This window comes from Sus scrofa, chromosome 14 (genome assembly GCF_000003025.6).
Source record: "Sus scrofa isolate TJ Tabasco breed Duroc chromosome 14, Sscrofa11.1, whole genome shotgun sequence".
NCBI classification, from domain to species: Eukaryota; Metazoa; Chordata; class Mammalia; order Artiodactyla; family Suidae; genus Sus; species Sus scrofa.
Genome location: NC_010456.5, coordinates 68,667,107 through 68,692,275, shown reverse-complemented (window position 1 = coordinate 68,692,275; position 25,169 = coordinate 68,667,107). Strand labels below are relative to the sequence as shown.

General features: G+C 35.3%; 1 long non-coding RNA gene across 1 annotated transcript; it reads right to left on the bottom strand.

The window, feature by feature from the left end:
- LOC106506028 lies at window positions 17,788–23,429 on the bottom strand. The gene is made up of 3 exons (XR_001300992.2): window positions 23,258–23,429; window positions 19,454–19,584; window positions 17,788–18,343 (listed from the first exon to the last, which is right to left on the bottom strand). It is a non-coding gene; the product is annotated as an uncharacterized LOC106506028 (long non-coding RNA).

Sequence of the window (25,169 nt, the reverse complement as noted above, 5' to 3'; positions counted from 1 at the left end):
ATAAAAAAGCAAAAACCTTCAATCTGCTGCCTACAAGAAACTCACCTTAGGACAAAGGGCACATATAGATTGAAAGTGAGGGGGTGGGAAAAAAATATGTCATGCCAATGGACATAACAGGAAAGCAGGAGTTGCAATACTCATATCAGGCAAGATAGACTCTAAAATGAAAGACATAAAGAAAGACAAAGAAGGACACTATTTAATGATTAATGGATCCATACAAGAAGAGGATACTATCGTCAACATATATGCCCCAAATTTAGGAGCACTAAGATACATACAACAAATATTGACAGACATAAAGGGAGAAATTGATGGGAATACAATCATAGTAGGAGACTATAATACCCCACTCACATCAATGGACAGATCCTGTAGACAGAAAACCAATAAAGCAACAGAGATCCTAAAGGAAACAATAGAAAAGTTAGACTTAATTGACATCTTCAGGACACTACATCCAAAAAAATCAGAATACACATTCTTCTCAAGTGCAGATGGAACATTCTCAAGAATTGATCACATATTAGGGCACAAAGCTAACCTCAACAAATTTAGGAGCATAGAAATTATTTCAAGTATCTTCTCTAACCACAATGGCATGAAACTAGAAATCAACCACAGGAAAAGAAATGAGGAAAAACCTACTACATGGAGACTAAACAATATGTTACTAAAAAATCAATGGGTCAATGAAGAAATTAAGAAGGAAATTAAAAAATACCTGAGACAAATGATAATGAAGACACAACCACTCAAAATTTATGGGACCCCACAAAAGCAGTGCTCAGAAGGAAGTTCATAGCAATATAGGCCTTCCTCAAAAAAGAAGATCTCAAATTGACAACTTAACCCACCACCTAAATGAATTAGAAAAAGAAGAACAAAAAAGACCTAAAGTCAGCAGAAGGAAGGAAATTATAAAGATAAAGAAGAAATCAATCAAATAGAGATTCGAAAAACAATAGAGAAAATTAATAAAACCAAGAGCTGGTTCTTTGAAAAGGTAAACAAAATTGACAGATCCCTGGCTAGACTCATTAAGAAGAGGAGAGTAGAACCCAAATAAACAAAATTAGAAATGAAAAAGGAGAAATCAAAATGGATACTGCAGAAATACAAAAAATCATAAGAGAATACTATGAACAACTATATGCCAACAAATTTGACAATCTGGAAGAAATGGGCAACTTTCTAGAATCTTACAGCCTGCCAAAACTGAATCTAAGAATAAACAGACCAACTGAACAGACTGGTCACTAGAAATAAAATTGAATATGTCATAAAAACACTCCCTACAAATAAAAAAGCCCAGGACCAGATGGTTTCACAGGTGAATTCTACCAAGCATACAAAGAGGATCTGGTGCCAATCCTCCTTAAACTTTTTCAAAAGGTTGAGGAAGAAGGAACACTCCCAAAGACATTCTATGATGCCACATCACCCTAATTCCAAAACCAGACAAAGATACCACCAAAAAAGAAAACTATCAGCCAATATCTTTGATGAATATAGATGCAAAAATTCTCAACAAAATTTTAGCCAACCGAATCCAACAACATCTAAAAAAGATAATACACCGTGACCAGGTGGAGTTCATCTCAGGTTCACAGGGATGGTTCAACATATGCAAATCAATCAATGTCATACACCACATTAACAAAAGAAAAATCAAAAAAACACATGATCATCTCAATGGATGCAGAAAAAGCATGTGACAAAGTCCAACATCCATTCATGATCAAAACTCACACCAAAGTGGGTATAGGAGAACATACCTTAAAATAATCAAAGCCATTTATGAAAAATCCACAGCAAATATAATACTCAATGGAGAAAAATTGAAAGCCTTCTCACTCAAATCCGGACAGGGATGCCCACTCTCACCACTGCTATTCAACATAGTTTTGGAAGTCCTAGCCACAGCAATCAGACAAACAAAAGAAATAAAAGGCATCCAAAGAGGAAGAGAAGAGATAAAACTGTCACTGTATGCAGATGACATGATACTATATATAGAAAACTCTAAGGACTCAACCCAAAAACTACTTGAACTGATTGACAAATTCAGTAAAGTAGCAGGCTATAAGATTAGCATTCAGAAGTCAGTCACATTTCTATATACTAACAATGAAATATCAGAAAAGGAATACAAAAATACAATACCTTTTAAAATTGCACCTCCCAAAAATCAAATACCTAGGAATACACCTGACCAAGGAGGTAAAGGACTTATATGCTGAGAACTATAAAATGTTAATCAAAGAAATTAAAGAAGATGTAAAGAAATGGAATGATATTCCATGTTCATGGATTGGAAAAATCAATATTTTAATAATGGCCATGCTACCCAAAGCAATCTACAGATTCAATGCAATCCGTATCAAATTACCCATGACATTTTTCACACAACTAGAACAAACAATCCAAAAATTTATATGGAACCACAAAAGGCCCACAATTGCCCAAACAATCCTGAGGAACAAAAACCAAGCAGGAGGCATAACTCTACATGACTTCAAGCAACATTACAAAGCCACAGTCATCAAAACAGTGTGGTACTGGTATCAAAATAGACAGACGGACCAATGGAGCAGAATAGAGAATCCAGAAATAAACCGTGACACCTATGGACAATTAATCTTTAACAAAGGAGGCAAGAGCATAATATGGGAAAAAGAAAGTCTACTCAGCAAGCATTGCTGGGAAACCTGGACAGCTGCATGTAAATCAACGAAATTAGAACATACCCTCACACCATGCACAAAAAATAAACTCAAAATGCCTGAAAGACTTAACTATAAGATAAGACACCATCAAACGCCTGGAAGAGAACATAGGCAAAACACTCTCTGACATCAACCTCATGAATATTTTCTCAGGTCAGTCTCCCAAAGCAACAGAAATAAAAGCAAAAATAAACCGATGGGATCTCATCAAAACTGACAAGCGTTTGCACAGCAAAAGAAACCAAAAAGAAAACAAAAGGCAACTTACAGAATGGGAGAAAATAGTTTCAAACAATACAATGGACAAGGGCTTAATCTCTAGGATATACAAGCAACTTATACAACTCAACAGCAAAAAAGCCAACCACCCAATGGAAAAATGGGCAAAAGACCTGGATAGACCATTCTCCAAGGAAGATACACAGATGGCCAACCAGCACATGAAAAAATGCTCAACATCCCTGATTATTAGAGAAATTCAAATCAAAACTACCATGAGATACCACTCACACCAGTCACAATGGCCATCATTCATCAGTCCACAAATAGCAAGTGCTGGAGGGGGTGTGGAGAAAAAGGAATCCTCTTGCACTGTTGATGGAAATGTAAGCTGGTACTGCCACTATGGAGAACAGTATGGAGATACCTTAGAAATGTATACATAGAACTACCATATGACACAGGAATCCCACTCTTGGGCATAAATCCGGACAAAAGTTTCCTTAAAAAAGACATTGCAGCTCTATTCACAATAGCTAAGATATGGAAAAAACCCAAATGTCCACTGACAGAAGATTGGATTAGGAAGAAGTGGTATATATACACAATGGAATACTACTCAGCCATAAAAAAGAATGACATAATGCCATTTGCGGCAACATGGATGGAAATACGTCAGAAAGAGAAAGACAAATACCATATGATATCACTTATAACTGGAATCTAACATACAGCATAGATGAACATTTCCACAGAAGAGAAAATCATGGACTTGGAGAATAGACTTGTGGCTGCCTGGGGAGAGAGGGTGGAAGTGGGAGGGATTGGGAGCTTGGGGTTATCAGACACGAACTATTGCTCTTGGAATGGATTTACAATGAGATCCTGCTGTGTAGCATTGAGAACTATGTCTAGATACTTACATCGCAATAGAACATGGGAGGAAAAAAATGTATACATGTAAGTGTAACTTTGTCCCCATGCTGTACAGTGGAAAAAATTAATTAATTAATTAATTAAATAAAAATAAAAAGTCCTCTGGGAGGAGCAGCAATGAAAGCTACTTGGCTCCTGTAGACTGAATTCTGGACTCCATCAGGAAGCCTGCCTTTGAATTGCAGGAAAATCCTCTCCCACAGATCCCCTCAGCTGACCCAAGGACACATCACAGAATGCCAGTATGCCAAACAACACCTCTCTTTACTCTGTGGTTGTCTTCTTGTGAGCACTCAATAGGGCAAGAGTGAGTGCTTTGGTAGACAGGGAACACAGAAGGTATACCAGCCAGGGTCACCTGGCAAGGGAGAAACAATAAACTTGCGCCGTAACGCCACCTTCAGGAAAACAAAAGAAAGGCTATTAGCAGCCAGTGTGGTATATTGTAGTATCTAAAGAAGATATATAAGCTTAAGAATCTCCAAAATATACAAATGTCTCATGGAGCTTTATATCCAAAAAGACAAACAAAAAGAAACCAATAAAAAAATTGGGAGAGTATCTAAGCAGACATTTCTCCAAAGACATAGAGAGTCAAAAAACACATGGAAAGCTGCAAAACATTACTCATTATTAGAGATGTGCAAGTCAAATCTTCAATGAGGTATTACCTCACACCAGTCAGAATGGTCAACATTAAAAAGTATAAAAACAGTAAATGGTAGAGATGGTATAGAGAAAGGGGAATTCTATTATACCATTGGTGGAAATGTAAATTGGTGCAGACAGTATGGAGGTTCTGTAAAAAGCTGCTATAAAACTACCATATGAGCCAGCAATCCCATTCCTAGGTGTATATCCAGAGAAAATCATAATTCAAAAAGATACATACACTCTAATGTTCATTGCAGCACTATTTACAATAAGCAAGACATGGAAGCAACTTAAATGTCCATCAACAGAGGACTGGACATAGATGTAGTATTTATATACAATGGAATATTACCCAGCCATGCAAAATAATGAAATAAAGTCATCTGCAGCAACATGGATGGACCTAAAAATAAGTGTAGTAAATGAAGTAAGACAAAGATAAATATCAAATTATAGCACTTATATGTGGAATCTAATACAAATTATACAAAAGAACTTATTTATGAAATAGAAACAAACTCTCAGATTTCAAAACCAATCCATGGTTACCATAGGTAAAAACATTGAGGGAAGGGAGGAATTGGGAGGATGGGACTAACATATACACACTTCTATAGAAAATACATGATTAATAAGAACCTACTCCATAGCACAGGAAAATCTACTTCAATAGTTTGCAATAACTTATGTAGGAAAAAAATGGATATATTTATAAGCATAACTGATTCACCTTGCCATAACCTGAAACTAATATAATATTATATATCAACTATACTCCAATAAAATTTTTTAAAAATAATTCTGCCACAAGAAGGAACAAGAAGCAGGGAGCAGGTGTATCCTCATAATATCTGAGAAAGCCTCAAAATATACTTTAGGAAAGAACATCCTGCATCTAAGAAGGCACCAAATTCTTCCTTTCAAGCTATAATACATAGCTATAGTAGTACAAGAGTATGGTACTGGCATAAAAATAGACACATAGACAGATGGAACAGAATTGAAAACCCAGAAATAAACCCTTGCATATACAATGAACTAATATTTGACAAGGGCGCTAAGGATGCACAATATGGAAAGGACAGTCTCTTCAATAAATGGTGTTGTGAAAACTGGATAATGGCCTGCCAAAAAATAAATTGGACTCCTGTCTTACATCATTTACCAAAAATGAACTGAAATTCACTAAATGCTTAAATATAACACACAGAATTATAAAATTCTGGAAGAAAACATAGGGACAAAGCTCTCTGACATAGTTCTTGGCAATTTTTTCTTATGATACCAAAAGCACAAATAAGAAAGGTAAAAAACAACTAAGAGGGGACACATCAAATTTTAAAAGCTTTTGCACAGCAAAAGTAACAACCAACAAAATGAAAAAGCAACCAACAGAACATGAGATAATATTTGAAAAGCATTTATCTGATAAACCACTGTCAAAAATATAGACACAGTGAAACTAAAACCACTAAATCAATAAATAGCATTTAGTAAGAGTTTATACATAAAGAAAAGTTTGCAAATGGGAGCTGCCAAATTCAAAGACTGATAAGGAGCTCAGGCATGAATTTGCAGGATGGCTTATGAAGTGAAAACAAAGAAGTTATTAACCTTTACAGAGATTAGTTATTATAGTTGGAATTTTTAGACAACAGGGGATTTGCTACAAATGATTATCTCATACCATTTTAAGAAAGATGACTTAAATTTCCTTTTTATTTAGGACTGTCAGAGGCATTTATGATAAAAAAATTGTTTTGCTTATGTTCATAAAATATGCTAGGTTTAGTTTTGCTTACATTTTGTATTTATTTTAACAGGGTTAATATCCAAACTAGATTTTAAAAACTCATACGACTCAAGAACAACAAATAAAACCAACCAACAAACAAAAAAAAAAACCAAGCTATCTGATTAAACATTGACAGAGGAAACATATTTTTAGACATTTTTCCAAAGAAGACATACAAACTGCCAACAGGTACACAAAAATATGCTTCACATCACTAATTATAAGGAAAATGCAAATCAAAATCTCCATGAAATATAACCTCACACCTGTTAGAATGGCTATCTTCAAATAATCACTAGATAACAAGTGTCAGCAAGAATGTGGAGCAAAGAGAACACTTGTGCACTGTGTTGGTGGGAATGTAGTTTGGTACAGCCCACTATGGAAAACAGCAAGGAGTTTTCAAAAAAAAAATTAAATTAAAAAGAGAATTTCCATATGAGCCAACAATCCCAATTCTGGGTAGAGAAAGAGGAACAAACAAAACTCAAAGTTAGTAGAAGGAAAGAAATAATAAAGATTAGAGTTAGAATAAATGACATAGAGATGGCAAAAAGAATAGAAAAGATCAATGAAACTAAAAGCTAGTTCTTTGAAAAAATAAACAAAACTGATAGACTTTTAGTCAGACTCATCAAGAAAGAAAGGAAGACGGCTCAAATCAATAAAATTAAAATTGGACTCAGTCATGTATACGAAAGCAACATTTAACCACCTAGAGAGTCAACATTTTGTAACTTTAAGGTTTTTTTTTTCCTAAATATTCTACCTATAAATTATCTCAGGGAGATGTTTAAGTATCTATTGGAAAAATATGCACTTGATTAAAATTAGATGTCAAATTGACAAACTTAGAAAGTACCTTCTTGTGTAGCCTGTCACCTATCCTTCTGGTGACCATATGGTCTATGTTTCCAGAATGGCCCAGACTTCACGTAATTTTATCCTCTACCACATAAGTGATTCATTGAATTATTTTGTCTTGTTTTTGCCTTTTTTAAAGTTTTATTGAAGTATAGTTTATTTACACTGTTGTGAAATTTCTGCTGCGCAGCAAAGTGATTCAGCTATGCATATACACAACATTCATTCTTTTTCAGATTCCTGGGTAGAATTCCCTGTGCTATATATATAGCAGGTCCCCAATGGTCAATCGTTTCATATCTGATTGTACATTGTTAAATTCTTAACTAAGTGACATTGGATTATTAAGCCTCTGTAAGACTTTTCTCAAAAATATAAACTCCTTAGAATAAAAAAGTGTAAATGAAGGCAAAATGTCATACTTTTCTTAAGCCTTTTAATAATTTGAGAAAGATTATAACCATATTCCTTATTTCTTTATTTCTTGCCTTCTCTGTTATGTTGGCATTTGAAAACCTCCATAAATTTACAATTTTATTAACTCATTCTGCTGCACAAAGAGCCATATGTCTTAATTGTTATTGGCAGAAGAAGAAACTAGAGTCTACCTCAATGTTCAATTAGGAATATATTATGCAACTTTATCAGTGTTGACATTTGCACAAGCTCTGCATATTTAAAAAGTGATCATGCTTTGCTGAAATGAGTACTGTTGCTGTAGACACAATATAATATACTTTAAAGATCACATTAATATTGACGTATCATCATCCCAGGTCAGGATAAAATAGTAAAATAGCCATTCAAATTAAAGTACTCAGAGTATTGATTTTATTGTTCTTTCTACAGATTTGACAGGATGCTTTAATTTTAGGTCCAGATTTGACAGGACACTTTAATTCTATCTGATTTAAAGAGTCTGAGGGCGCTCTGTGTGGGTGTTTAAAGTCTAAAAATATTTAAAAATTGAATTTCTTCCTGAATTTCATCAACCTGATTTTTTAAACCAGAAAGGAATGTTCCCAAAATAGGTTTCTAAAACTCTTCTGCTTCCTTTTCCCACTGACTTCTCTGTTCATTCCGACTTACAAAAAGATGTTATATATATTGTATCCACTTAGAAGTGAATATATACATGAATAAGAGTTTCATATTTTCTTGACTTTTGTTTAAAAAAAATGATCTACTACCAGAGATAGGCATGCTGTATATAATCTTATGTTTTTCAGGATAAAATATTTCAGGATCTTTAAAATATTTCAGGATCTTTAAAAGATCACTTATTAAAGGAGCCTAAGCATGCCAACTTAAAATACATGTCATAATTTCTTATAATTTATTTAAAATTTAAAAATATATATATTCAGGACTCATTTCCTGAGCAACTTGCTATGAATCAAACTAAGAATTGAAGTTTAAACAAAATAGGATTTTTTTTCCTTGAGGAGCACTCTTTTTCATACCCTCTCCTTGGCAGCATTATTGTCAAAACTTTTGGATTTTGGAGGGTTTATTGTCTCATTGACCATGAAATCTGTCTTAAAACATTGATAACTATCTTAATAACTAAAAACATATTTTTATTATTAATTGTACTGATGTTAAAGTTTGGGAAATGTCAGGAAGAAAAAAATCTTATACCTAGCTTCAGAGATTGTAATTTATTTAGAGACATAGTCACAGACATACTTAATTATGAAAAAAGGCTAATGTAAATTAGTGTTTATTTTGGAGAGTTGTTTCTTTTCTCAGTCTATAGGTATACTGAAAAGTCTTTAAAGATTAAGCAAAAGTGAGATGTGACATGTGGCATTTTAACTGCCAAGAAATTAATTTCAATTCCAACTAATATCAATCAATCTGGAGATGAAATTATGTAATAGCAGAATGAATGCCAACTCTATTAGGGGCACACTTCTTTCTTTTTAGGAAGGCTACTTATCTGGTTGAGTTTTTAGGTACAAATATACTGTAAACTAAATCTTCTTGATTCTATTCTGGATATCTGTTCATAAAAAAAGAGATCTCTTGCTTCTTTCACCCTAGAAAGGAATAACCACAGAGTATTTCTATAAGGTACTGGAATTCTAAATAATTGGAAGCAGGACAAGCTGAAAGGGGACAGAACTTAGACATTTCCAATTCAATTTCTTACTGAGATGATCTGAAATCAAAATATGTTTCCTAGGCAACCGGTACTGACCAGATGCAAAATGGTGGCAGCCAAGTCAAAATTGGCTATGGTTATGATCCCAAGAGAAGAAAGAAGAGAATAATATAAAAGAATGCCAGGGAACCAGATATCTATGTCATAATTTTGTCATCAATTCAGAAAAAGTGTCGATCTTTTCAAGTCTGAAGCTCAGGGAAGGTTAAGTTAAATGGATTTTCCAAATCTCTATAATGAGGCAGCAAAGCCATAACTAGTTTTCAAAGGTTTACCTTCCAGGAAAAGGCCAGCAGGTATTAGTTACTACTCATTCTTCTACTCTGTCTATAAAAATAATCTAAATTCTTATAAAAGTTTCATAAGAAATTTATTAGGAAATTAGAAAACTATGTCCTTCTTACATCTCATATGACCATATAGTCATTTGTTGGTTCACTCATTTATAACAGTGACTACTTTGAAAAAAATGTTTACGCTCTTATGAAGTTTCTATTTTTGCAGAGAGTAACAAACTGACAAGATAATTTCAAAGGAAAGAATAAAGTAACTTTTTTTGGGGGGGGGGGATTTGACAGTGAAAAGAATGCCTTCTGCCCGTGCAGTGAAGTGCGCAGTAAAAATTGGCAGAGCAAGTGCAAATTTTTGAATATACTTTATAAAAACACATGGCTCCCCAGAAAAGTATCTCTAAGACTAAGCATTTTTAATAGCAGTACTTACATATATTTTAATGACCTGCTAAAGTCATAAATGCATGCTTTTTATGCCTTTAATTACAGAGTAAATTTTCTAATGTTATAAAATTTGAATAGCTATTGGGTAGAAATTCTCATAATAACCTGATGGTCTTCAAAATATACACACAATGGCCTGATTACTTGCTTGCTTGAGGCAACTTGATATGGAAATGAAATTACTGACCAAATGGACTTTAATCCTAGCCTTGGTCCCAGCTAGATAAACAGGGAGTAATTACTCTGGATGTTACTTAATTACTTGTGAAAAGAGGATTTCATAAGAGGGAATCCTCTTTACATTAGAAACCAGTTAAACAAGAAGAAAAGAATACAGTGGTGCTTTCCAGCTTCTGTTCACAGTGAGAATGTCAAAGTGTCAGAGGGTGATGTAATGGGAAGACTGGCATTTCCCAGTCTTTCAACCTGACTTACTGAAGGGACAGTGGAATAAAAGAGTGGTCTCATTTAGGAAAAGCATGAGGATTTCTAAGCAAGAGAGCCATTAATGTGTATCCACCCAGGGCCACATATTCTAAAATTTTATCCCATTCTATTTATAGCTTTTACTCAAAGATCTTCTCTGGCTTTAGGGAAAGTAATACTAATTAATAATTACTTTGTGAGCTAATGCTGAAGTCCTGCTTCATTTCAGCTGAAGTATCTTCACAATCCAAAAATCTATTTAAATATAGCACACAATGAAATCTTGCAGATGATACTGTCTAGCCAGTAAAAACATGTATGACTCTGTAGGAATGTGGTTTCACAGAATGGTATCTTTCATGCATTACTTAATGTAAACAGAGTAACTAGGAAGACATGGTTGGTCTGCTCAGACATGAATAAACAAATTTTGTGCTGTAAAGAAGGTATTGTGCATGGGAACCGATGGACCTATGTTCTGAGGTAGGTCATGGTCAGCAGACTCCAGTTTATCACCATGTTCAACTCTTTCATCGTCCCTTTTCTTACCCATCTTAATTTTTAATGAATCTTTATGAATTCCTTAGCTTCCAAGGATGGGTTTTCTTTTCACTTCCCTTGATACCTAAAGAAATATCTTATTGCTAATGATTTTGATTCTCATCATTTTTTGTTACTTAATTAAAACTCACTTAGGAGTTCCTCTTGTGGCTCAGGGGGTTACCAACCCACTAGTACCCATGAGGATGTTGGTTCAATCCCTGGCCTTGCTCAGTGGATTAAGGATCCAGTGTTGCCCTGGCTGTGGTATAGGTCACAAATGTGGCTTGGATCTGGTGTTGCTGTGGCATAGGCCAGCAGCTGTAGCTCTGATCCAAACCTTAGCCTGGGAACTGCCACATGCCACAGGGCAGTTCTTAAAAGCAAAAAAAAACAAACAAACAAACAAACAAAAAAAACCCTCAAACTTATCACAAAGGTAGAATCAGGTGGTTTTATGTCTTAGAATCTGTTCTTTTGAGTTTAAAATTTGTACGATATACTGAAAACATACCGAGGCATTAATTAAATAGCATATTTCATAAAACATGACATATATATTACATGAAATTACAGTTTTAAGTGCACAAGTTTACATATAAATACATATAAGATATTTATTTTTCCCTTTTTTCTTTGTCTTTTGTCTTTTTAGGGCCACACTCGCAGCATATGGAGGTTCCCAGGCTAAGGGTCTCATAGGAGCTACAGCTGCTGGCCTACGCCAGAGCCACAGCAATGCCAGATCCGAGCTGCATCTGCAACCTACACCACAGCTCATGGCATCACCGGATCCTTAACCCACTGGTCAAGACCAGGGACTGAACCCACAACCTCATGATTCCTAGTCGGATTTGTTTCTTCTGCGCCATGACATGAACTCCTCCATTAACTTTTAATAAGTGACACTTAGTTGGAGGTATTCAATGCACATATCAGAATGCCCTGGGTAAAATCTATCATAATTTGAACAGTAAGTGTTTCTAAGTGATTAAGCCTTAGATATTCTATTTGATTTTTTTTGAAATTTCAAATTAAATGAGGTCACAAATTGGCCAGGTTTATCAAAAAGAGCCCAGGTAGTAAAATGATTAAAACAAGACTAATTAATCACTCATATTTTAGATGTCATAATGAATAATTCCAGCTTAAAGATATTGGTCCATGGTTTGCAATTAATAAGATGTTATTATTTTTTTCCCTACTGCCCTAAAATTCAAAACCTCTAAAACTCTTAGACAAGCCCTATTCCTCACCTAGGTCTAGGAAGATTGCTTTCCACTTGTGTCCTAGATATTAGTAAAACCAAGGAAGCTAATGCAGGTGCTGGAAGGAGGTGAGGCTACTGCAGCCACAACTTCTGCAACATCAGAAATTCATTCAACACACAGCACTCTAATGTATGGGTATATCCTTACTCAAAATATATACTATGTCAACCAGAAAAGCAACATTTTCTATCCTTGAAAATAGTTGTAATTTTCTTATACTAATGATGTCTCATTTGTGACAATATATCTGAAGATTATTTAATGTAATAGATATTCCAGCTAAGGCTTTTTTTGAAATAGAATTTTGTGATGATTCCTGTTTTTTAGATCTTGAATAAACAGACCTCAACTATACTTAAGCAAAACAAACAATTCTACTTTTCAGTATAACAAAAATTGTAGGGAGATTATTTTAGTGCCCCAAAATAACTTTTTTCCTTTCAAAACACAAACATACATTTTAAAATAAAGTTAACTGTAATTGTCAGAATTCACCATGGGGTATCTAATACATGCCTGTTTGCACTCAATTGCAGTTAAGTGCATCATATAACATAATAATGATTATGCTAAATGCAGTGAGCACTTTCCCAAGGCACTTTTTGCATTACACATTTACATTATTTCCCTCCCTATTAGAGGTGCAACCACAACTCACACTCAACAATAGCTACAGGCTGCCTCTTAAGGAAATTGGGAACTCTATCATTACATCTTACAAGACAGAAATTGCCTCTTTTCTTAGAAATGAATTTTATTTTCAGTGTATAAACTGTGTAGAAACTATTTTTACTTCTGCTTTAGATTTGATAAATAGCTGTCATTTTCTCAAATTATTCTGAACTTGCAGTCACAAAACTACCTGATTAGCAACCTGCCTAAGTAGAGTACATGATAAGGCAGGAAAGACAGCAGTTCCCAGAAAAATTTGCTCTAGTTCACTGCTTGCTGCTCAACTGTCTGAATGACTAGAATGCAAAAATTGCCTGATTGATAACAATAGGTTTGGACAGTGACTTTTGCAGTCAATGAAATCTACCTTTTACCAGGCAGCAGGGGCAAGGAGGGGGTATTGGATTCAATATGAATTCCTCCACAGCCCCTCTTGTCTGCATTAGACTCAGGGAAAAATTTATCCTCAGCTCCTTAATTTTAGTAATAAAATTAGTAAAATATCAAAGTAACTAACTTTGACAGACTCCTGGCTGAGTTGAGAAGTGTATTTTCATCTTGATCATATCTTGTAATAATGGGATCATATGTATTTTCTACCTATCAGAGAAACCTCAGGTCATAATCAGGAGATATCTGGCTTTTTGCAAACAGATAAAGAAAGAAAGAACAACAACAACTAAAAACCCCTGAAGTGGATAATAACAGAAGATATTCCCCAAAGCAAAAAGACATGATTAGAGATTATGCAGGAATACATAGGTAAGTGGCAACTATACAAGGGAGTGTTTGATAATTTGTGGCTTATAAGTACACATGCATTTAAATAAGTATAGAAATAATACATGACCCCAATTAATTATAAACGGAAACTGTAAGTTTAACTGATCTTAAAATATGTGGCAAACATCCTTAAATAAGAATCAAAAAAATAATCAGCCTGGAATGATTCAGTCACACTGCCTAAATGCAAAACACTGAAATACACAAAAATGAAAAAGAAAATCAATTCAAAATGTAAAGAAAGGGAGAGTAGCTAGTCTTATGTAAGAAAGATGTTTTGAATACGAAGATTCAGAAAACTTTCCTATCTCTCCACCTCCACTCTTTCCTTTTCCTCTTTCTCCCTCTTTCAAGTAACAAACTCAGACTCAAACTTTCTTTTTTTTCCCAACTGCAAAAGCAGAATAAACTAATATTGTCAAGTATCACTGTTTTGAATGGCACTTGTCACCTTGTTGCATTCTCAAAATAAACTTCAAGGTATTAATTCTTACATGAAATGTAAATATCAGCTTGGTGAACACTTTACAAGCATTATCTAATGGGATCAGCAAAAAGATAGTCATAAAATAAACATTAGCCTCTCCATTCTGCCTTTTGATAAAGACTGATTATAGATTACAAATTAAATCTGTTTCCCAAGGACATCCAACTGAAAGTATCTGTTACAAAACCTATTGATCATTCTGCAATCTGCATATTGACTCTAGAAAGAAATTTGTACTTTCAAAGACTGCTTTTCACTTTATATTGTCTTTACTTGGGGTGTAAAGCTCAGAGAATTAACCAAAATATTTAACAAGAGAGAAGATGATGCATGTCCCAAATGCTGCCAATCTGACATGGTTTGGCAGAAATCAGTGTTATAAAATCACGGAAAATTGCAGAGGCTTACTATTGGGAAGAGAGGCAATCATGTCCATGAGTGGGTTGGAAAGCATATTCCATTTGGTTTCTGTTAAAGGAAAGAGGTCCACATTGACTCAAGGTTTCTTCTAACCCTATAATCACACAAATAAAAGTGTTTATCCAAGAACTCCCTTATTATGTTGTGCATCTCATAAATAATTCAACAGAGCTAGTGCTTTGGCATCCTGGAAATTTCTGTATTTTGATAATTTAGACTATTAAATAAAGAATTCCATACCAATTGCATAGTCTCTATCTCAAATTCACCACCATTTTATTTCATACAGATTAATTCATGTGATTACAAATCTATCCCAGTTATTGACCAATGACCTTCGTATTATTTTTATAGCATTTTTCTCTCTCTAGTAACTCGCACTCATGTTTTCTTTAATGCCTACCTTGTTTGTTAGTTTGCTAGGGAAGCCATAACAAAAACAACAATAAATGTATTTCCTCACAGTTCTGGAGGCTAGAATTCCAACATCAAGGTGTCAGCAGAGTTGGTGTCTTCTATGGCTCTCTCATTGGCTTACAGATAACTACCTTCTTGTGTCCTTATATGGTCATCCTTTTTTTCTGTTCTTAATCTCCTCTTATTATAATGGCAATAGTCATATTGGAATACCCCTCATGTCACCTGATTTTACCTTAATTACCTCTATAAAAACCCATCTTCAAATACCAGGGTTTAGAACTTCAATGTAAGAATTTAGAAAAAGAAACAATTCAGTCAGTCTATAATACCTAGCATGCTTATTTTTTTATTACTGTTGGTGAAAAATATTTTACGTCATGTTTCAAATGGAGTGATCATAACAAAGCTATCTTCATCACTTTCCTCAGTGCACTGACAGAGCACATTCTTTTCTGCTAAGGCTCTAAATGAAATTAGAAATGTAGTGTAATTTATTCCATCCTCCTTGGAATACTCGGTCCTAGTATAGAAGGGTCACTAAAATCCATTTACTTTATCTATGGATTTTAGTTCAGTTAATTGAGGAGAAAAGATATTTTTGGAATAAAATTTTATTTTAAAAAGTACCCAAATAAGCCCTCATAATTTTAAGAACTAAGAGAAAAGTCATCACAAATAGGACTTTACATGAGCAGGGATGTTTTCTAATGCAGGTGCTAAAACAGGACCCTTAAATAAGTTTGTGAAGTGGAAAATATGCATTTACCAATGTCTGAGTTATGAAAGTAAAACACAACCCCCAGAGCAGAATGGGTAATTATGTTCTCAAGCAGCCTCCAGGACAGGCAAGCACCAATTTTCATGTGCAGTCGTCTGTCCGAATGTGCAATACTTAATCATGTGTAAACATCTGGTAGGGGCAATTTCTTCTCTCTCTTTCTCTCTCATGTTATTATAGCTTTTTGTCTAATCCATAGACTTTTTCTGTCAGTCTTCTGTATAATTAAGGGGGAAAAGAGCAACAGCAAAATTAAACAGCAAACAGCAAAGTTTGCAAATGAACAAAGGAACTACAGCTAATAGTAGAGATTCTACCTAAGAAACATTTGCTAATGCATCATATTTGAATATTCTTTACTCACTAAGGGAACTTTAGTTTCAGTCAGCAGATGTGAATTAAAAAATTCTGGGGTGAAGGCACTTCAGTAGAGACTATCTGAATAAGCTCCAAACTGAATTACCAAAATGTACATCTGGACCACTGTAGTTAATAACAGGTTGTTTCTTTAATGTGACTCTGTAGGGTGGCGGTATCTCCAGGGAAAAAGGTAAAAATTAAGAAACTGAAGTGACCTGTGAGTTCTGTCCTATATATTTATGTTTTAATACAATTTTATATCAAAATGTTTTCATAAATGACATAACAATTAAACACAAACAATTAAAACAATATTACTGCCTATACACAGTGTGTTGCTATGAGGATTGGAGGCAATATATGTTAAAATGCAAAACAGAGGACTTGGCACCTAGGGGACAAATAGTTGCTAAAATTTCTACTATTGGTGGCTATTTCTAATTTTATGTGATAATTCCTTTACTGTAATTAAAGTTAAATGAGTTATAGTCTACTACTTTTATTTTATTTTATTTGTATTTAATTTCCTTATAAAAATTTCATCATACCAAGTTATTTTTCTTGCTAATAATTTTGCAATAGATATAATAAGATCTTATTTAACTTCTATAAACCTAGGTACAATGAAGGTGTTATACTTAATGTTGATGAGTCTAAAGACATTTTTATATTAATTGTATCAACAAATTTTAATTTGTAATAAGATATGAATTTAATACTGAATATTTCCCAGTTCACAATGAGTTTAAATTAATTCTGGTCAGTTACCTTCAGTATTTTTTAAGAATTTATATAAGCACTTAATTTCCTTTAAGCCAATTAAGTAGCACTCACTTAAAAATTATTTTTGATAATACTATCCAAAACTTAAAACATATATAATGCATATCGAACATAGACATAACCAGAGATCTCATATATTCATTTTCTAAGATTAGTCATAAGTTAGATATCACAAGTAAAACTCACTAGTTTAAAGTAACAGTTGGGGAGTTCCTGTCGTGATGGTTGACGAATCCAACTAGGAACCATGAGGTTGCGGGTTCGTTCCCTGGCCTTGATCAGTGGGTTAAGGATCCAGCGTTGCCATGAGCTGTGGTGTAGGTCGCAGACGCAGCTCAGACCTGGCGTTGCTGTGGCTGTGGTGTAGGCTGGTGGCTACAGCCCCGACTGGACCCCTAGCCTGGGAACCTCCATATGCCTTGCGAGTGGCCCTAGAATAGGCCAAAAAAATAACAAATAAAACAACAGTTGGAATAAGTTTTTAAAATGACTTTCTCTCCCATTTTTTTTTCCTTCAGTTTTGTAATTAGAAATGGTGTAGATAAGATAAGCATTCCTGAGAGTCCTGGTCTCAAAGTTCAGGGACAGGAAGCACTTCTCCTAGCAGTACTTATTCCCTCAAGGGCTTTCAAGGTCAGAATTCTGAAAAGATGTTTTCTTAAGCTTTTTTTTTTTTTTTTAATTGTATATTCAAAAAGAACCAGTTTTGGAAATTTCAAGTCTCACCCAAACCAATTTTCTCTGGAGTCTAAAGAATATTGTGGCCATAAAGGGTTAAAGTAAAATACCATCTTTTTCTTAGTCTTAGCCTCTTCCCAGACAGAATTTGCCCAAGAGGGCTCTACAGTGGAACCAAACCTGCCTTCACAAGGCAGAATGGCCATCACAAATGAAATCACAGAACATAAAAGACAAATCACAGGCATGGCCATCCTAATCAGACACTTTCTTGAATTCAAGATTGTGGTCTCTCAGAAAATCTAGAAACACAGAACTTTCAGATATGAGTACTAATAAACAGATAAACAGCAATATTTTGTGTCTTCAAAGGTTTCAAAGGGAGGAAAAGAGGCCCAGCTTGAGAGAAGAAGGAAAAGGGAATAGGTTAACAAGCTCCCTTGTCCCTTACCCAGTCAGGGCACTCTGGCCAGTTGTCCACATGAAGAGGAGTCCAGGGACCAAAGGGTCCTGGTTGTGGCCACTGGGTCTGGTCCATCAGCAGGCAAGCTGGTCCTCAAATACCCCAAGTGATGAAGATGTTAGTCAGGGCAAAGGGAAATCCCACCAGGGTCACGAATTCTGAAAAAAAATTTTTTTCCAAGCTAGATTTCTCTAATAACTGCATATGCAATAAAAGAACCCATTTTGATTATTTTAGAGCAATTTTTTCATTAATACTCAATTAAGTAGATACTTGCAAGTATAAGTTTTGCACGTAAATAAATCTGGCTGGGGCATTAGTTGGAAGTTGGCTTTCTGGTTCTCATTTTTCTGTCCGAGACTCTATTTCCCATTGTAAAATTGAATTTGTCAGAGATATAGTTTACTAATGGCATTGTGTGGTGGGCCAGCTCTACTAGAGAGCTTAATTTCTCTAGGTTTTAGCCCAGAGTTGCCTTAGCTCTCTCTCTTAGGTGTCTCGGGTCTCCTAGTGTCATCTAGGACACCACGGGTGCTCAGATCATCGAATGGCCAGTTCTTATTTGCGTCCCTGGTTGGAAGATTTTAATTAATGAGTGGGTTTCCCTATGGGACCACTGCACAGCATGAGGACTCAGCCTCTACCACCCCTGTTAAATTTCTCAGTCACCTGAGAAAACCGTAACCAGCCTGGGGGAGTCTTGTCCCCTTTCTTCAGAGCAAAGGCTCTCATCTAATATTTTCACTTTTATCTCGACAAATTCTATTAAGGCAGCCAAACTGAGAAAAAGCACTAGATCAGCCTCTTACCTAACCACTCAGCCCAGACCCCTCAGCCTCTATTGACTGAGCCAACCACAAGATCTTTCAACTGAGCCCCACCCCAATGTCTCCACCGTCAGTGTGTATGTAGACCCTGGTATCTCTCAACCAAGTTTCTTCCCAGCATCTCTGATAAGGAGGTATCCCTGGTATCTTTTGACCAGCTTCCCCCAAGTCTCCCTGATGAGGAGGTATTTCCCAGCCAGCTTCCTCCCAGGTACTCTGCTGAGGAGGTATTCCCTCCCTCAGTATTCCCCACTGAGGTAATATCCCCTGGCCAACTTCTCCCCAGCATCTCCGCTGAGGGAGTATTCCCCTGTTATCTTTCAACCAGGCCCCCATCTCAGTCTCTTTCACCTGAGGGGGGCAGATACCTGTAACACACTGCTAAATAAAACTCAGGATAATCAACCAACATGGGAGCTCCAAGATCCAGGAGAGACTCACCCAAATTCTTCTGGACTCCCTGAGGAGACGGACGGGCACAGGGGACCTCTGCTGGGGGGTACCTTCCTTATAGAGTTCAGGTAAAGGAGAGAAGTCTGCTCTGGTCCCTTCTGCAGTGGCCATAATTGCGACTAAAAAAATACAATGTGAAAGGTGAGAGTTAAGTTTTATTTGGGGTGAATTTAGGACTTAAGCCTGGGAAACAGCATCTCAGGAAGCCCTGAGAAACCACTCCTAGTCTATTATTTTTAAAAATGTGTACTGACTTCTGTATAAACAAACAAAATGTATGGATTTATTTCTCTGTCCTGTAAAAATCACATTAAATAGCAGAGAATAAACCCACAAGGACAAGAGGCTGTCTTTATAGGCTTCTACCATCATTTTTACTAAATGTTAGGAGGGATTGACAATCAATGCCAGTGTCTGGTCTCTAATGGTTAACTAGAAATAAAGAAGGATTTATAGTGATTTTAAAGATATATCAAAGCCCACCAACTAGCATATATTAAAGGTAGAAAATGGAAAAAGTAAGAATACGTACTACAATCTTCTAAACATTTGCCTTGTGACTACAAATACAGCAAAAATTTTCCAAGCACTAAAGTGTAAAAAGGGAAGACTGATCATTCAGGAAATCAACAAGGCCCCACAAGATAAAGTCTATTTCTTTGTCAAGGAGAAATAAAATTATTATGAATAACTATTTTTCCATGTAGACTCATGAAGAAGCAATGGAATAACAAACCAATAACATCCTGCAAAGCACACTTAAGATAAATAGGATCATTGGTGCCAAATTGGTTTTAAAATATTATAAACCTTGTTCTTTGAGTAATTTTCCAAGGTTTCAGCTCTGTTAATTCACAGACAAATGCTCATACATTTTCCCCAGAGCACAAGACCAAACCAGATATCCATAGCAACTTTCAGATTCAGTATGACATATTCCTGGAGTTAGCCATCTTCCTAAACAACCCCAAGACTCTATTGTAAAGTCTAGATCACCAGAACAGGGTCCATCTTCTTATGGTAAGTGGCCCTTTCTGATTTCTTTCCAATAGGTCTCAATCAAAACTTCTCCAATCAATTTGTGGAGTGTTTATTATATTGAATTCTAAAAGGGAAGGTACCATGGCTTTAACTGTTGACTCCCTTGGAGCTTGTCTCTATATGCAAATGTACCCACTTTCTTCCTAATGACCAGATCCACGGGAATAGGAATTTTGGTAGAAGCATTCTTTGTCAAGAGTGAGATCCCAGGAGTTCCCCCTTGTGGCTCAGTGGTTAACAAACCTGACTAGTATCCATGAGGATGCGGGTTTGATCCCTGACCTTGCTCAGTAGGTTACAGATCCAGCATTGCCATGGGCTGTGGTGTAGGTTGCAGATGCGGGTCGGATCCAGAGTTGCCGTGGTTGTGGCATAGGTCAGCAGCTACAGCTCTGATTCGATTCAACTCCTGGCTTGGGAACTCCATATGCCCCAAGTACAGCCCTAAAAAGACAAAAAGACCAAAAAAGAAAAGAGTGAGATCCCATAAGAAATTGTTGAATTAGTGTAATTTCTCTAAGAGCTAAACTATCTTGAAATCCTGGGTCTTGTTCTGGCCTGGGAATTTGTTCTCTTTACCCTTAGATAAGCTTCTAAGACTTTAACCTCCAGAAGGGAAGATCCTTTCCTGGAAGTACAAGTTGAGACATTCCATATCCACAAACACACCACAGGGACTTTAGCAAGTAAATAAATAGTATGGCATGGACATATCAGTTTAAGTGTGTGTGTGTGGGGGGGTACCTGTTGCCCTCATAATATTCATTTATTTGTGAATGGACATCTAGACAGTAATGAATCCTTCCAGAAATATTTTTCCCCTCTGGTGTAAATTATTTCATTTCCTTGATTTAATGTGGTTTCCTGAAATTTGCATTTTCATTCTCTTCCACTCATTTTAAAGAAAAACTAGAGTTCAGAAGTAGATACATTATATACTTTCATTAAAGAATCTTTGGCACAGTTGATATACCATATTATCATTACATCTATTAAAGAGCTCTTTGTTCAGATTTGTCATAAATATGAGAAAACATTTTATTCTACACTTAAATAGGTTGACAAAGAGGCCAAAAGTAAATAGAGGTATGGTTACATTAGGACATCACAGTAAATGGAAAATCATTCACAATTCAACATACACAAAATAAATCTTATTTCGTCTAGATTTCTCTTACTTCTACAGTCAAATTTTATATATCTTATGAAAGAACTTCATACTAATTTAAAAATTATTTTTATGTATTTTGTGCTTTTCTGGCTCTCATTAGTATAATTTATCATTATATTTTGTTTGTTAATTTATAAAATAATATTATTTTTTTCTATAAAGAGATATTTACTTTTTCTGAATTTTCTTTTTTCTTCCAAAAATGTCAGTTATTTCTCTTAGACATTCAGGGTATGCCATCATATCATCATTCTCATTAATTTCTAGATATTTATTTACTGTTGAAGCCATTTAGGTAAAAGCTTTTATATAGCCATAAACAAATAACCAGAGATGCGTTTTACTTAGAAGTGGGTCTTTCAGAGTTGGAAGGCCCAAGAGTCAGCAGATAAGGATGTTATTACTACATTCCCATGTTTCTTGGCTTCAGATCTTATGTATCATGATAAGTTTGCCTCCTTATCTCTTATGTTCCTAGATCTAAGAGTTACTGCCATAACATATCACTTGAAGTTAGCCCTTTAAATACAAATATGAGTCACAGCATGATTGCAAAAAATGTCTTTGGGAAGCTTGGAAATGTTTTTAGGACTCTGAGAAACCAGTATTTTTAATATGCTATGGAATAACTCCTTCCAAAGTATAATAGTGCTATTTTATCTCCTATTTTAGCAGCCTCCAATCTTGTGACATCCGTGAACACTTTACATGAAATTGTAGAAGTACCAAAGCTATCAAATAAAACCAATTTAATTTCTCTTTTATATACAGATAAATTACATGTGATTGTTTCGTTTCTTTCCTGATTCTAGTAATGCAATACACATTAGACAGTTGATAAAAGTACCACATATTAAATGACAAACCTAAAGTTATTTCTTTTCTAAAGTTTTTTTAATTTATAAATTATGCTTTCATCTCTTAAAATTAATAACGTGACTAAAGTAGTCCCCCCTCATCTTAAAGGGATGCTTCCAAGACCCCAATGGATTCCTGAAACCCTCGATAATTCCAAACCTCATATATACTGTCTTTTTCTATATGCATACCTATTACAAAGTTAATTTATAAATTAGGCACAGTAAGAGATTAACAAGTTATAATAAGATAGAGTTATAACAATATATTATAATAAAAATGGTGTGAATGTGGTCTCTCTCTTTTTTTTTTTTTTTTCAAAATATCTTGTACAAACCTGATACCGTTTTTTGTTGTCCTTTTTTAAGGGCCACACCTGTGTCTCATGGACGTTCCCAGGCTAAGGGTCTAATGGGAGCTACAGCTGCCAGCCTCCGCCACAGCAACAGCAGATCCAGCAGCGTTTGCGACCTACGCCAGGGCAACACCAGATCCTTAACCCACTGTGAGCAGGGCCAAGGATGGAAACTGCATCCTCATGGATACTTGTAGGGTTCTGTTTCTGCTGGGCTACAACGGAAACTCCCTGTAATGCCTTTCTATCTCAGGTACTTATGCTCTGAGGCCAATAACTTTTGCAGTTTGACAAGCTCAGAGCGCAAAACTAGCACATATTTCTTTTTCCTTTCTCACAATTTCATGGAGAGAAGAGTTGTTCTTACCTTAGATTTCAGCAAGTTCAATATAAGATTTGTTTTCCTTTCCTTCCTAAGTCAAGAATTAGACCTGGCTACTTAGAGGAGGAAGGAACTTCACCGCCTCTCTTTGCCATATCCAAATCGCCCGCATCACTATTCTTGTGCCTTGGGCCAGGGTTACCACAATCGTCATCTGAAAACCTGGATTACCTAGGAGCAGCTAAACAAAGGGCAGGATAGGTGAACAGCTGGACGGGTCGCGGAGCAGGATGAAGTCCCGCGAGATTGCGCGAGATTTGCCACTAAAATCAGCGAGCGGTTTAAAACATAATCCCTGCTTGTTTCCAGAGTTTTTCATTTAATATTTTCAGACACCGTTGACTGCAGGTAACTAAACCAAGGGTAGTGAAACACCAGATAAGGGGTAACTGCTGTACAATACTGTCCCTGTGAATTTTTTTTTCCTTACCTTACCTCAGCTCTAATTACAGTACACATGAGCAGTGTTGGTGTTGGCAGTCAGTGTATTATGCCTTCTCTAACTTTAGAGCCCTCTCTTTACTGTGCTTATTTATTTTATTTTATTTTTTTACTGTGCTTAATTTGAATCTCTTTTGTGTCTTTAGAAAACCATCTGTCAGTAAATTATAGTTTGGTGGCCCTGGCTGACTCATGAAACTAGAAATTATGTGCAAAAAACAAAAAAAGTGCTCTGTTAAAACTGGTTAGATAACAAGATTTTTAAAAGAAAACATTAAGATTTGTAATGCTTAAAATATTTTTAACAATAACTAATGGGAGAGTTTCACTAATTTCAATATTTGTGAGTGTGTGTGTATGTGTGTGCATGCATGTCTGTGTGAGCTTGTTTGGAAAATTAAGGACAGGTGTATACAATTTTTTTCTACTCATTTTTGCCCTTCATAAATAGGAAATTGCTGTGATGACATTTACTGTTTTATTAACTCAATGTTTGAGGAATAGTTAAAAAGCTCCTTAAGAGTCTAATGATTTAATACTTTCCTCAGTGTTTAGCTGAATTTATATGCACACTTTATACTAGATAAACAATTATGCATGTATAAATATGTTAGTCTCTGAACTCCAATTTAAATTTGTATCTACCTGGAATCTGTCGAAAATAGGAAAAACTATTGGATGTAAAAAAACTTACTAGTGTAAAAATTATTCAAGATACTCAAATTTAAATATTCCTGCTCAGAAATAAGAATATCAAAATTCTCAGCTGCAAGCAATAGTTGCACATTACCAGAATCACCTGACAGATAATAAACAGGGTCCAGATCCCTTTATGAGTACCTAGATTCTTTGTAAGCAGCTCCCCTTATAGTAGGTGAGTTTAGTAAAGTCTTGGCCATGATGAGGGGGAATGATGGAAAGAATTAGGCACGTGATTATGAGGTGTACTGTAACATTTCGGCTGAGTGCTGGGCTGTTACTAGCTGTGGCTCTTAAGCCAAAATATAACTGACATCTCTCTCTTTTTTATAACATCTAAAATTAGAGTATATTTTTTAAAATTAAAATGTTTTGTAAACTGTAATGTGCTATATAAAAGCAAGGCATTATAAATAATTATGGACTCACTTAATCTGGGCCAGTAATTATGAGCTGAGGTCAGATTTCAATGCCAGTATAATTATCCACTTTAGCAGCTTTCTCTGCTTATACTATCTAGGCTCTCAGATAATTTCTGAATGGTTATTTTACCTCTTAACCAATTTTCTTTTAATTTAATTATCATTGGATTGATTTTCTTCTTTTTATCATTTTGTAACTAGTTTATTGAGAAGCCATTTCCCACTCCTTCTTCTCATTGTTATTATCTATGTCATCATTATTATGAATTTAGTAATTATTTATACATGTGCAGCATTTTGTAGTAGATAGAATTGGTTTGTATTACTGCGGTTGT